We start from the raw sequence: 13,773 nt of genomic DNA on the forward strand, positions 1-13,773 counted from the left end.
AGAAATAATGGTAGGGTCAGAGTACTCACTTGCCTAATAATTGTGCACACAGTGTATTTCTATTTCAAAACTACAGCAATTAGTCTTGTCAGTTCCCAAATGTTTACAGTGTGTTAAAAGTAGAGGTGATGCAACACAGTGGTAAACATGCCCTGTCCCTGTGTATATTTTTCAAAAAACAATAACATTTCTCAGTTTCAATATTTGATATGTTGTCTTCGTAATATTTTCAATGAAAAATATGGTTTCCATGATTTGCAAATTATCGCATTTTTAAAAAAAAATTATTTATAGTTTACACAGTGTCCCAACTTTTTTGGAATTGGGGTTGTAAAACTAACATATAATCCTCAGGTCAAATGTTGATTAATTTTCAATAAAAGCAGCTCAGACAGTTGTACCAGTTATAAGGCAAATCAAAGTTTTATATACATTTTAGATTTGTATGTTGGATAGAAATTGATTTTAAAGTGTGTGTAATTGTTTATATGGTGAAGCCTTTGAAGAGATCTTTATGGAACATTTATGGAAGTATCTAAGGAGTTTCTAGTGTCTTGCTCTTTGTAACACTCAGAGATATGTTTTCTAACATGGGTAAGTCTTCAGGATGGAGGACTTTGTGGTTTATTAGTAACACGAAAACATACATTTCTTGTTGAATGTGAGAGAATGAATAGAAATTGTAATAACTGGGAAATTGCCTTTGGCCATGCAGTTAAAGGACATTTAATCAACTTCAGAGTGGCAATGCATCACATCACCACATCATGTTTTATTTCTTATCTATAAGTGCATACAGTATGTAGAAAGTGCATTAAAAGTGAAATGATACATAAAACGTTTGAAACAAAGGAAACGGTTAGTATTCAATGTGAAGAAGAATGAGAAGTACTGATCAAGTAAGCCTACTTTATCTCAAGTTTAAGGAGACAAGTATTTCATTGTAGCATACTATTTATAATAATAATAATAATAATAATACAAACAGTCTGTTGCATGTAAGACATGTGAAGCAATAGTCTAAGAAATAGCTATGTTTATAAATACATTACTATTCTTGAGTATGGATGAAGTATAGAATATTTCCATAATATAAAATTTAAGTGCATACTCTATATAAATACACTATGATAATCATAAAAAACCCTCACTTGAATACAAATTGCTTCAAGATCAAAAAGTCTTAACTAATCTCAATAAATCCTTGGTACTTTTTTCAATGGAAGTAATGTACAAAAGATACAAAACACAATTCTGACAAGTACACAATAGGGCCAATGGTATGTGAACACTTGAGTATTTGGGTGTACTGGTGTGCATTTGGACTTCCAATTTATTACAAAGGTGTATAATATGGTTGAAGCTTTATGCAGGCCACTCAAGTTCTCCCATGCCAATTTTGGCAAACCATCTCTTGGTGCTTTATGGAGCTTGCTTTGTGCACAGGGGCATTGTCATGCTGGAACATGTTTAGGTCTTTTAGTTCCAAGGAAAGAAAATCTTAATGCTCCAGCATATGAAGTTACAGGAAAGATTTCTGCACTTTGTGGCAATGGTTTGGGGAAGAACTACATAAAACTGTTATGGTCAAGTGTCCACATACTTTTGGCAATATAGTATGTATATATTTCATTTCTGCGTACTTTCCTTCTTTTTCCTCCATTTCTGTAAGTTCTGTAAGACATTTCCTCTTCAGTCTGTAGAGGGAAAAAAAGAGTAGTAATTAGCTGTTGGTTTATTCAGACATTTATTTAAAGAAATCACAGGTGCTAAGCAAATCTTTGAGCTCCCAATTAAGCTACTGTGGCAGCGGGGGCGTGGCCGAGCATCAGTCTGTGAATGGTGGGTGGAGTCAGGGAAGGTGAGTGGTTGTGTCACTATACCTGTTGTCAATTAACATGTGTTTGTGTGTCTCCTCCAGTGACCGTGCCCGATAAAAGGAGAGTGAGAAGGGGAGGTCGGCAATGAGGGCTTGCTTGTAGCCTGTGTGTGTATGTGTGTGTGTGCACGAGCAAGAGAGAGTTTTTGAGTTTTGTGCTGAAAAGCAGCAATAAAGAAAAGAACTAAGACACAAACAACCACCTGCCATGCTTCTCTGCTCCACCCACATCAGGTTCTTTCTACAGTGGTGCCGAAACCCGGGAGAGTGCAGAAGGGAACAGCCCCATGGAGTCCTCGCCATTCAAGGAGCTGATCCATGCCCTTGCCACAGCCCAGCAGAACCAGCACCAAGCACTGGTTGCCCTCTGGAAGGCACAAGAACAATGGCTCAAAGCCTTGGTGCTGGCCCAACAGGAAGACCATCAGGCGTTCCGGCACCTGCTCGTGTTGGCGGGACCCATGACCGCCAGCAGAGTGGACCCTCCCCACCTCACCCTAATGAAGATGGGTCCGCACGATGATCTGAAGGCCTTCCTCGTGCTCTTTGAGCAAGCAGCGGAGGTCTGGGGTTCGCCAGTCGACCAGCGCACGGGGCACCTCCTCCCCCTGCTGATGGGCGAGGCGCAACTGGCCGCACTACAGCTCCCCGCCAACAACCGGCTCATGCATGTTGACCTTCAGCGAGCCATCCTCCAGTGTGTCAGCCACTCCCCAGAGCAACAACAGCAGAGCTTCCGCTCACTGCATTTGGAGGAGGTCGGCCGACCGTTTGCATTCGGGCAACAACTCCGGGATGCCTGCCGGTGGTGGCTGAGGGCAGACAACCATGACGCCAAGGGAGTGATTGACCTGGTGACACTAGAGCAATTTGTTGTGCGACTTCTGGAAGGAACAGCAGAGTGGGTCCAGTGTCATCGCCCAGTGTTGCTGGACCAAGCTATCGAGCTGGCAGAGGACCACATGATGGCAGTTCCGATGGCAGGGAGGCATGTCTCCTCTTCTCCTCTCTCTCTCTCCCTCTCCCTCTGCTTCCCATCCTCACCCCATTCCCCCACCGCGGAGGTGGGGGCTGGCTCCCCCCCAGCCTGCCCGGTGCACCCGTGGTGTCCTTCCATTTTCCTCTTCCTTGTCTGTGTCTCCTTCCCCCAGGTGAGTGATTCCCGTAACACCAGTGCACAGGGAGAGCCTGGGCTGGCGCTGCTGGGAGCTGGGACATCTTTAACATCAGTGTTCCGCGATAGAGGTGGGTGCGGTGGTCTGGGTCCCTGACATGCCAGAAACCGCCCTCGATTGGGCCGGAGCATATCGTATACTGGTATACTGGTAAGTGTCCAAGGGGATACGAACCAGGCTTTGGTGGATTCCGGCTGTAACCAGACCTCAATCCACCAAAGCCTGGTGCAAGGTGAGGCACTGGAGAGAGCACAAGTGGTGAAAGTGTTGTGTGTGCATGGGGAGGTTCACGACTACCCTTTGGTGTCCGTCCACATTCTATTTCAGGGGCAAAAGCATAGTGTAAAGGTGGCGGCTAGCCCTCGTCTCACCCACTTGCTGATTTTGGGGACTGATTGGCCAGGTTTTAAAGAGTTAATGACACACATAATGAAGTAATCCGTCCTGCAGTAATCCGTCTGGGGAAACCCCCGGAGTAGCATTGGTGGGAGAAGCTGTCACAGAGCCGTCTACGTCAGCACCATGTCAGGGCGATACACGGAGTGAGGAGTGCCCTGCCCCTCCCTCTCTCAGGGATTCCCTTGGGGATTTCCTGTTAGAGCAGTCGCGAGATAGGATTCTGCGGCATGCATTTGACCAAGTGAGAGTAATCAATGGTCAAATTCTCCAGCCAAATGCGATGCCGGCCTTCCCCTACTTTGCTATTATTAAGGATAGGTTATACTGAGTGATGCAGGACACTCAAACTGGCGAAAAGATAACGCAGCTATTAATTCCAAAAAGCTGCTGGGAATTCATATTCCAGGCAGCTCACTTTAGTCCCATGGCCGGACACTTAGGGCAGGATAAGACACTAGCCCGGATAATGGCCCAATTCTATTGGCCAGGGATTCATGGGGATGTCTGTCGGTGGTGTGCGGCGTGCCGCGAATGCCAATTAGTAAATCCCGTGGCCACTCCAAAAGCGCCTTTGCGCCCTCTCCCTTTAATTGAGACCCCTTATGAAAGAATTGGGATGGATCTCATTGGGCCATTAGATCGGTCAGCACAGGGATATCGCTGTTGTTCAGTCCTGTTAGACTATGCAACGTGATACCCAGAGGCAGTGCCACTTCGCAATATCTCAGTATGCAGTATTGCAGAAGTGCTCTTCCGCTTTATCTCCCGGGTCGGGATTCCAAAAGAAATCCTGACAGACCAAGGCACTACATTTATGTCACGCACACTGCGCAAGCTGTATGGGTTACTGGGGATTAAGCCTATCCGCACCAGTGTCTATCACCCACAAATGGATGGCTTAGTGGAATGGTTTAATTGAACTCTCAAAAATATAATTCGGAAGTTCATAAGCGAAGATGCAAATAATTGGAATAAGTGGCTTGAGCCCCTGTTATTTGCAGTATGAGAGGTCCCGCAAGCCTCCACAGGGTTTTCACCATTTGAATTGTTATATGGGTGTAAGCCACGTGGCATTTTGGACGTGCTATGTGAAAATTGGGAGGAGGGACATTCACCTAGTAAGAACGAAATTCAATACATTCTCGACCTGCATGCCAAACTCCATACACTCACGCACTTAACCCAGGAGGACTTGTCCAGGGTGTACCCCGCCTTTTGCCCATAGTCAGCTGGGATAGGCTCCAGCTTGCCTGTGACCTTGTAGAAGGATAAAGCGGCTAGAGATAATGAGATGAGATGAGACTTAACCCAGGAGAATTTGCGGCAGGCGCAAGAACGTCAAGTCTGACTGTACGACAGGGGCATGTACCTTAGGGAGTTCACACCGGGAGACAAAGTACTCATATTACTGCCCACGTCGAGCTCCAAATTGGTCGCCAAGTGGCAAAGGCCCTTCGAGGTCACACGGCGAGTCAGGGACGTTGACTATGAGGTGAGGCGAACAGACAGGGGTGGGGCATTACAAATTTACCACCTCAATCTATTAAAACATTGGAATGAAGATTGTCCCCATGGCATTGGTGTCAGTAATTCCGGAGAAGGCGGAGCTGAGGCCGGAGGTTCAAAAAAGAAAATTGACATCGCCCACTACTCCAGTCCCCTGTGGAAACCACCTCTCCCCAACACAGCTCACAGAAGTAGCCCAGTTGCAGAAAGAATTTTCAGACATGTTTTCGCCCCTGCCCGGCTGCACCCACCTCATAGAACACCACATTGAGACACCCCCAGGGGTGGTAGTGTGCAGCCGCCCTTACCGCCTGCCCGAACACAAAAAAAGGTGGTCCGGGATGAACTTGAAGCCATGCTTGAAATGGGCATAATCGAGGAGTCCAACAGTGACTGGAGCAGCGCAGTGGTCCCCAAGACCGATGGGTCAGTCTGGTTCTGTGTGGATGATAGGAAAGTCAATGCAGTGTCTAAATTTGACGCATACCCAATGCCTCGCATTGATGAGTTGCTCGATCGATTAGGCGCTGCTCGTTTTTATTCGACACTGGATTTAACGAAGGGATATTGGCAGATCCCCTTGACTCCTCTGTCCCGAGAGAAAACAGCCTTTTCCACACCGTTTGGCTTACACCAATTCGTCACACTTCCTTTTGGGCTGTTTGGGGTGCCCGCTACGTTCCAGCGGCTTATGGACAGGGTCCTCTGCCCCCATGCCACCTACGCAGCTGCGTATCTGGATGATATTATCATCTACAGCAATGACTGGCCGCGGCACCTTGAAAACCTTAGAGCCATCCTAAAGTTGCTGAGGCAGGCGGGTCTCACAGCCAACCCAAAGAAATGTACGATTGGGCGGGTGGGAGTATGGTATCTGGGTTTCCACTTAGGCCATGGGCAGGTACGTCCCCAAATTAATAAGACGGCAGCGATTGAGGCCTGCCCAAGGCCCAAGACCAAAAAGGGGGTGAGACAGTTCCTGGGGCTGGCTGGCTACTATCAAAGGTTCATGCCTAATTATTTGGACGTCACCAGCCCGCTGATGGATCTCACTAAAAAGGGAGCACCAGATCCGGTCCAGTGGACGGAGCAATGCCAGCAGGCTTTCTCTAGGGTAAAGGCTGCACTGTGTGGGGGGCCACTGTTACACTCCCCTGACTTTTCTCTCTCTTTTATTTTACAGACAGATGCGTCAGACAGAGGGCTGGGGGCTGTTCTGTCCCAGAAGATGGAGGGGGAGGAGCATCCCGTGCTGTACATTAGCCAGAAGCTGTCGATGCGGGAAGGAAGGTACAGCACGATCGAAAAAGAGTGCCTAGCCATCAAGTAGGTGGTCCTCACCCTCCGGTACTACCTGCTGGGACACCCTTTCACCCTCTGTTTGGACCACGCACCCCTCCAGTGGCTCCACCGCATGAAGGATGCCAACGTGCGGATCACCCGTTGGTATCTTGTACTCCAGCCATTTAAATTCGAGGTGGTCTACAGGCTGGGGGCGCAGATGGTGGTGGCAGACTTCCTGTCCCGTCGGGGGGGGAGTCAGCTTCAGGCCGGACAGCTCCCCGGCTTGAGTCGGGCGGTGGGGGTATGTGGCAGCGGGGGTGTGGCAAAGCGTCAGTCTGCGAATGGAGGGCGGAGTCAGGGAAGGTGAGTGGTCGTGTCACTACACCTGTTGTCAATTAACGTGTGTTTGTGTGTCTCCTCCAGTGACCGTGCCCGATAAAAGGGGAGTGAGAAGGGGAGGTTGGCGCCAAGGGCTTGCTTGTAGCCTGTGTGTGTATGTGTGTGCGCAAGAGCGAGAGAGAGTTTTTGAGATTTGTGCTGAAAAGCAGCAATAAAGAAAAGAACTAAGATACAAACAACCGCCTGCCGTGCTTCTGTGCTCCACCCACATCGGGTTCTTTCTACAGCTACATTTACATTTATGGCATTTAGCATATATCTTTATCCAGAGTGAATTGCATACATTATGTATTTTTTTATTCAATGACCTCCATAAATGATCAAACTTGGTCAAGGGACTTAGTGAATCTGTTTTCAAAGATGTTTGAAAAATTTGCATCTTTTGGATTTTTAAGATAAGCGAAGCTAAGATAAGATAAAACTTTATTAATCCCAAGGGAAATTCTTGTGCCCGAAGTCGCTCCATAACAATACAGTACAAGTTAAAATAGAACAATACAAGCTGGAGGGAAAAAAAAAAGACATTCATGAACGTTGGATGTTTATAAACATTTATGACCTAATATTCAGTGTTAGGCTTGATGTCTTCTCAATGTCCTAATGTATTGCATGTAAAATTGGGGCAATTTAGCCAAACTGTTGACATTCAATTGTTCAAATCCCCATTATTCCCATCTGTGAATTTCAAGCTTTATATGCATAGCCCCATCCTTATATTCCCTTCCACTTCTCACAGAATGTTACCTTTTGACCTCTTGACCTTGTGACCCCAGAACATAACCATCTACTTGAAAGATTAAAGCAACTGAATAAGTTGTCCTGAACAATGTGTCAACATACCATGCTTTAAACTGAGTTTTATAAATGAAACCACATTGGTTTTGGGATTTCTAATAAAAAATTCCCATTGTTATTAAAAACTTAGGCTCGTTCATGAATCAGAATAGGTATTGTGATAATAATAACCAGTCACTGAGTAATTGAATACTAATAATGTTTACAAATGTACATAATACAGCTGCTACTGACTTTCTCTTCCTTGGAAGTTAACAATACAGAATACTGAACGAGACGCAGAGATAAGGATCAGACCAGCTTTGACCCAGGAAAGTGAGCAGCAGCTGAAAAACCTGGCATTCTTCAGGGGATTTATTAAGGTGGGAGAAACCTGGGGGCTAATCCAAGAGCCACGTTCAAATAACCTGCTCTAACCTCGCACTCTGGCTATAGGCCTTAGGTTTCATTGACTGGATTTATTGAGTTTCGTTTGCAACTGGAAACTTTTAATAAAGTGATTAATTAAATCTCTTTTGTCCCCCCCCACCTTTTAACTATATGCTGTAAAACAGTTGAATTCAGGGATATAAGTGAAAAGGAATCACAAGGAAGTTAATGATGAACCTTTCTGTAATGCAGCTGGGTGATTTCACCATTGGGGTACCATGTATTATTGATATAACATTTCAAAATATGTAAATTGTAAATTGGTTGTTTCCTTCACAACAACCTGACACTGACTGAGGTCAATGGGGTCACTTTGAAAGTGCAATCTTGTTACTTAAATGTTGGATTGAAAGTAAACTATTAATAAAAAAACACCACAATAATCACATTTTATGCATTTCCTTATATATATTAAGGTGGGAGAAACCTGGGGGCTAATCCAAGAGCCACGTTCAAATAACCTGCTCTAACCTCGCACTCTGGCTATAGGCCTTAGGTTTCATTGACTGGATTTATTGGGTTTCGTTTGCAACTGGAAACTTTTAATAAAGTTTTATATATATATATATATATATATATATATATATATATATATATATATATATATATATATATTAGTGCTGTCAAAAATGTCGCGTTATTAACTCGTTAACTTGACTCAATTTTAACGGCGATAATTTTTTTATCGCGAGATTAATGCTCTGTGGCATGATGCCACACCCCGCACAGCCAGAGTCCTCTGCCCTCCCCCGAAGAGCCACGGTGCTCGGCTTAGGTTTCGTTTTCCCATCGGCGGCTCCAGCCCCACTTTGCAGTGGCTGTGACAAGACGTGTTATGCTCTGCAATAAAAAAAATGGTACAACCAGTGTTCGAACTATGCCGATATTTTCGGGGGGGTCCCTTTTTTTTTCCCTTGGGGGGGTGCTTGCACTTGTCTCAGAGCCCGGATCTCCATCGCGCGCTCACTTCGGATATGCAAATGCTTCCTGTTACACACGATTGCTATGTCAATAAACATCATTTTGCCAATATTTTAGAGACCCCCCAACATTTCCCAAATCATGTTTTCAAGGGATCTCATGTCTGTTTCAGGGGATCTCGGATCCCCCGAGTACCCCCGTAGTTCGAACAGTGAGCAAGCCCATTCACTTTTTTATGCTGATAAGAGAATTACAATGGTTTTTCATGTGACAAAAATGTGCGATTAAATTGCGATTAATCGCGAGTTAACTATGACAGTCGCGACATTAATCGCGATTAAACATGTTAATCGCTTGACAGCACTAATATATATATATATATATATATATATATATATATATATATATATATATATATATAATTCTTGAAAATTCATAATTCTTTTAAAAAAGCTTGACCAATGAGATAGTGTCTTCATTGGATGAACATATTTTTGACTAGCAGAATGCATCTTTTCTTAGAATCAGTGTTGGAGAAAATTCAATAAATAAATAAATGAATGAATGAGACTGTCAGTGATGACGTAGCTTACTCTGTCTCTGTCTAGTCCAGAAGGAATGATCTAAAGTGAGCCACTTTGCGCAAGAAATGTTTCAAGCTATACACCCTAGGAATACCGACCTATTTGCCAGAAAGAATCCAAAATGCCGAGGAATTGACCGAGAAGAAGCAATTTTTGTTGAACCCTTCATTAAGGCTTAATTAGTCCATAACTTCATTAATAATTGTAATTAAGCAAATCTGGGTAGAAGTTATATGCACCCAGTGAAGAATTGAGGGAGAAGAAGTGATTTTTGTGGAAACTGCTCATTAGGGCTTAATTACTCCATATCTTCATTATTAATTGCAATTATGGAAATTTGGGTAGAAGCTGTATGCACCCCAGGCAGACCTACCTTCCTGCCAAAAAGGATAAAAATCGGCAAAGAACTGAGAGAGAAGAAGCAATTTTCATGAAATGTGGATGCCGCTGGATGGACAACCGGATGAGCTAATAAACTAACTAACTAACTAAGAAGAAGAAGCCTTTATTTGTCACATGTACACTCAAGCACAGTGAAATCTGTCCTCTGCATTTAACCCATCTGAAGCAGTGAACAGACACATGCACACACAAGTGAGCAATGAGCACATGCACATACCCAGAGCAGTGGGCAGTTACCTGTATGCTACAGTGCCTGGTGAGGAGTTGGGGATTAGGTGCCTTGCTCAAGGGCACTTCAGCCTAAGGCCACCTCATGTTAACATAACTGCATGTCTTTGGGCTGTGGGAGAACCCAGATCACCCAGAGGAAACCCATGCAGACACGGGGAGAACATGCAAACTCCACACAGAAAAGCCTTCGCCGGTCACTAGACTCAAACCCAGAACCTTCTTGCTGTGAGGTGATAGTGTTAACCACTACACCTCTGTGTCACCTGGTGTAACTGAATAGAAGGATACTCGGTAGAGTGCATACCTCTGCCAATTTGGATTTGCATCAAAATCTAATCAATTGTTCCTTAGCCCATGGTTCACCTTTCCTCCAAATTTTATTAAAATCTGTTCACTACTTTTTGAGTTATGTTGGGAACAGACAACCAAACAAACCAACAGAGGCAAAAACACCACATCCTTGAACTAAGAAAAGAAGAAAGAAAGAAAGCTGGCAAATTTCAGACTCACCCAAGAGCTTGCAGTGCAATGCAGTACAGGACAAGCCTTTCTAATTTTTTGAATGAATTTCCAGGGTTTTTTTTGTTGTTATTTTGTTTTCCTGTGATCTGATTGCCAGGCAAATAACTGTACCAAAAGGTACCAGTGCAGGTGATGAGAACTAGAAGAACTTGCTGAGCTTCAGTACTTAACTGTTGGTTAGAAAGCTTTGAGCTGGACTGCAAAACATTTTTTCAATGTTCTGTGCATACATTTTCCCATCAAATATGTTTGCTCATTTTTAATGAGAAATAATATTCAAATTTACAATAACCCTTCAACCACATGAACTTGAGTGAATTATCTTTTGAAGTTGACCTCCCTCGTGCTATTCAGAGCAGTTTCACTAAAGGAGCTTCACTGTTTCTCCTCCTCAAAGGAAGAAGGGATCCAGTGTTGGTGATTTCTGGGCTCAAGCTGTCAGTGCTGGCGTGTGGAATGTGGCCGTGATGTACAGAGCTGATATGGGCAGAAGGAGTCGTCTGTCTTCTCATCATAGTTTGCCCTGCTATGCTGCACACAGCAGGACATGAACTCTGAGGGTCACTGCAGAAGAGGCTCTAATAGAGGTTTGGAATTTACATCTACACTCACCGGCCACTTTAGGAACACCAATACACTTGCTGATTTATGCAGTTATTTATCTAATGAGCCAATCCCTTGACAGCAGCACAATGCATCAAATCATGCAGATCGAAATCAAGAGCTTCAGTGAGCTTAATGTTCACTTCAAACATCAGAATGGGAAAATTGTAATCTCAGAGTGTGACTTTCTTTCACTGTGGCATGGGTGTTGGTTTGAGCATTTCAGAAACTGCTGATCTCCTGGGGTTTTCACACACAACATTCTCTAGAATTTACACAGACAGAATGGTGTGAAAAACAGAAAAACACTGAGTTGAGTGAGTGACAGTTCTGTAGGTGGAAACAAACGTCTTGTTGATAAGAGAGGTCAGAGGAAAATGGCAGATTGGGTTGAGCTACCAGGAAGGATATACGGTAGTAACTCATAACAACTCTTTACCACCGTGGTGAGCAGAAAAGCATCTCGGTATGCAACAGCAGAAGATCACATTGGGTTCCACTCCTGCAGCCAAGAACAGAATTTTACGCTTGGTTCACATATTGGTGTTTCAGCCTTGTGTATGTATGGCATATCATGATATGTGGCAGTAAGAAAGGAACATCACAGCATCTCCAGCTTACGTAGCTAATACTCTAGGATGTGTAACACAATCTCCTTGTACGCCAGGGTGTGGGGTATTTTTAAGTCCGCACTTAAAAACCCATAGCACATACATAGCAGCTTTGATACATCTCGCATACATCATGTGTACGCTATAAAAATAAAAGCTACGCAGCAGTGATGCAGCGGGAACGTTGCTCGAACACCTATTACACCGTGTGAATGCTTTAGTTGACGTGTCTGATGAAGGTGGCTCTGGGGCTGGCTGAGTGGATGCAGCTGATGTCTTCCCTCTTCCTTTGCCCTTCTTGGGTCCTGACTTCTTTGCTGGCATGAGGCTTTCTTGACTGTGACGAATGACAATGAACACAGCGTGGGGCCCTGTTTTATACCTACCTGTGAACGCCGCAGATATGCTGCAGGTACACAGCAGCAATGTCACACGTAAGAATGAAATGCCATGCCAACAAAAGCAACAAAATAGTTATGCTGCGGCAACACATCATACGCCACACATACGCCTCAGTATTCCATAACGTTACGTCCCTTGAACCCCATACAACCCCAGATATGCCACAGGAACACCACAGAAATGTTACACATATGCCATGTACATCACAGGACTTCAATTTTGGACAAAATAAGCCTCATTTCTTGGTGTTTGACCCATATGCCGCTTACATGGCAAGATACGAGACAGTGTGATTGTAGCCTTAGAATCAAGAACAAGTTCCTATTAAAGTGGCCGATGAGAGTATGTCTGAGACAGAGATGCTAAAAAGCATTACGTTGATGATGTTAGATCTTTAACGTACTGATATGTTATGAACACCATGAACAGAATAACAATCTAACAGTAGACAACTACAAACACACAACAGTTTCCACCTAGGGCTATTTTAGCATTGACACTCAGTCTACCAGGGATTTTTGTGAGTTAGGAGAAAACTAGAGTACCCAGAGGAAACTCCACACAGTCAGGAATCAGACTGGGCTCAAACCCTTGTCTCTGCATTTTGGAACTGAGTGCATCTTGTGCACTACCATACCACACACAGCATTGTGAACAGGTGAGACTAACATCCAGAGGCACTGTGGGAAGATTATTGTCTCTAAATGGGGGTCGGAGTGCTGAGAGGGTGATGTGATGGTTATTAGCTCATACACTAGCTCATAAAATCCTGCCCTGTGGGGATTACTCTAAAAACAAAACCTCGTAAATCTCTGCAGGCTACAGCAGGATATGCCATGCCTGGCTACTAAAATAAAATCATTTTAGAGCATCTGCACAGACTGAGTGTCAGTGAATGTAATTTTTAGGCCATTAGTTTATTTTTAATTTTTAATTTAACCTTTATTTAACCAGAAACGACTCCTTGAGATTAAAAATCTTTTTTACAAGAGTGTCCTGGCCAAGACAGGCAGCAGCACAGTTAACAAAGCATAGAGCCAAAACATCCATCCATTATCTGTAGCTGCTTATCCTGTCCTACAGGGTCGCAGGCAAACTGGAGCCTATGCCAGCTGACTATGGGTGAGAGGCGGGGTACACCCTGGACAAATCGCCAGGTCATCACAGGGCTAACACATAGACACAGACAACCATTCACACTCACACCTACGGTCAATTTAGAGCCACTAGTTAACCTAACCTGCATGCCTTTGGACTGTGGGGGAAACCGGAACACCCAGAGGAAACCCACGCGGACACAGGGAGAACAAGCAAACTCCACACAGAAAGGCCCTCGCCGGCCGCTGGGCTCGAACCCAGGACCTTCTTGCTGTGAGGCGACAGTGCTAACCACCATGCCGCCCTCAAAACATACATCCATATGCACAAATATTAAATAATTTACAAATTAAGTTCCACAATGAAGAGATAATTTAGAATTAATCAACAAAAGTTCATTAAAAATCAGTAAAACAAAAAGTCAGGCAAAACTTCTACAGCTGAATGTTTCTGTCTGCAAATCAATTAAAATCACTTTAAATATCTCATCTCATCTCATCATCTCTAGCCGCTTTATCCTTCTACAGGGTCGC

General features: G+C 44.2%; 1 protein-coding gene across 1 annotated transcript in view; it reads right to left on the reverse strand.

Annotated features, from left to right (window-relative positions):
- Nucleotides 1-710: 710 nt before the first annotated feature.
- si:dkey-27h10.2 (uncharacterized) overlaps nt 711-13,773 on the reverse strand; it is an 84,068-nt gene continuing 71,005 nt past the window's right edge. Inside the window, exon 11 of the mRNA XM_060926529.1 lies at nt 711-1,697. The gene's annotated coding sequence lies outside the window, so the exon portion shown is untranslated. The remainder of the gene's footprint in view (nt 1,698-13,773) is intronic.

The sequence above is a fragment of the Neoarius graeffei genome, chromosome 7 (genome assembly GCF_027579695.1).
Source record: "Neoarius graeffei isolate fNeoGra1 chromosome 7, fNeoGra1.pri, whole genome shotgun sequence".
Classification (NCBI taxonomy): Eukaryota; Metazoa; Chordata; class Actinopteri; order Siluriformes; family Ariidae; genus Neoarius; species Neoarius graeffei.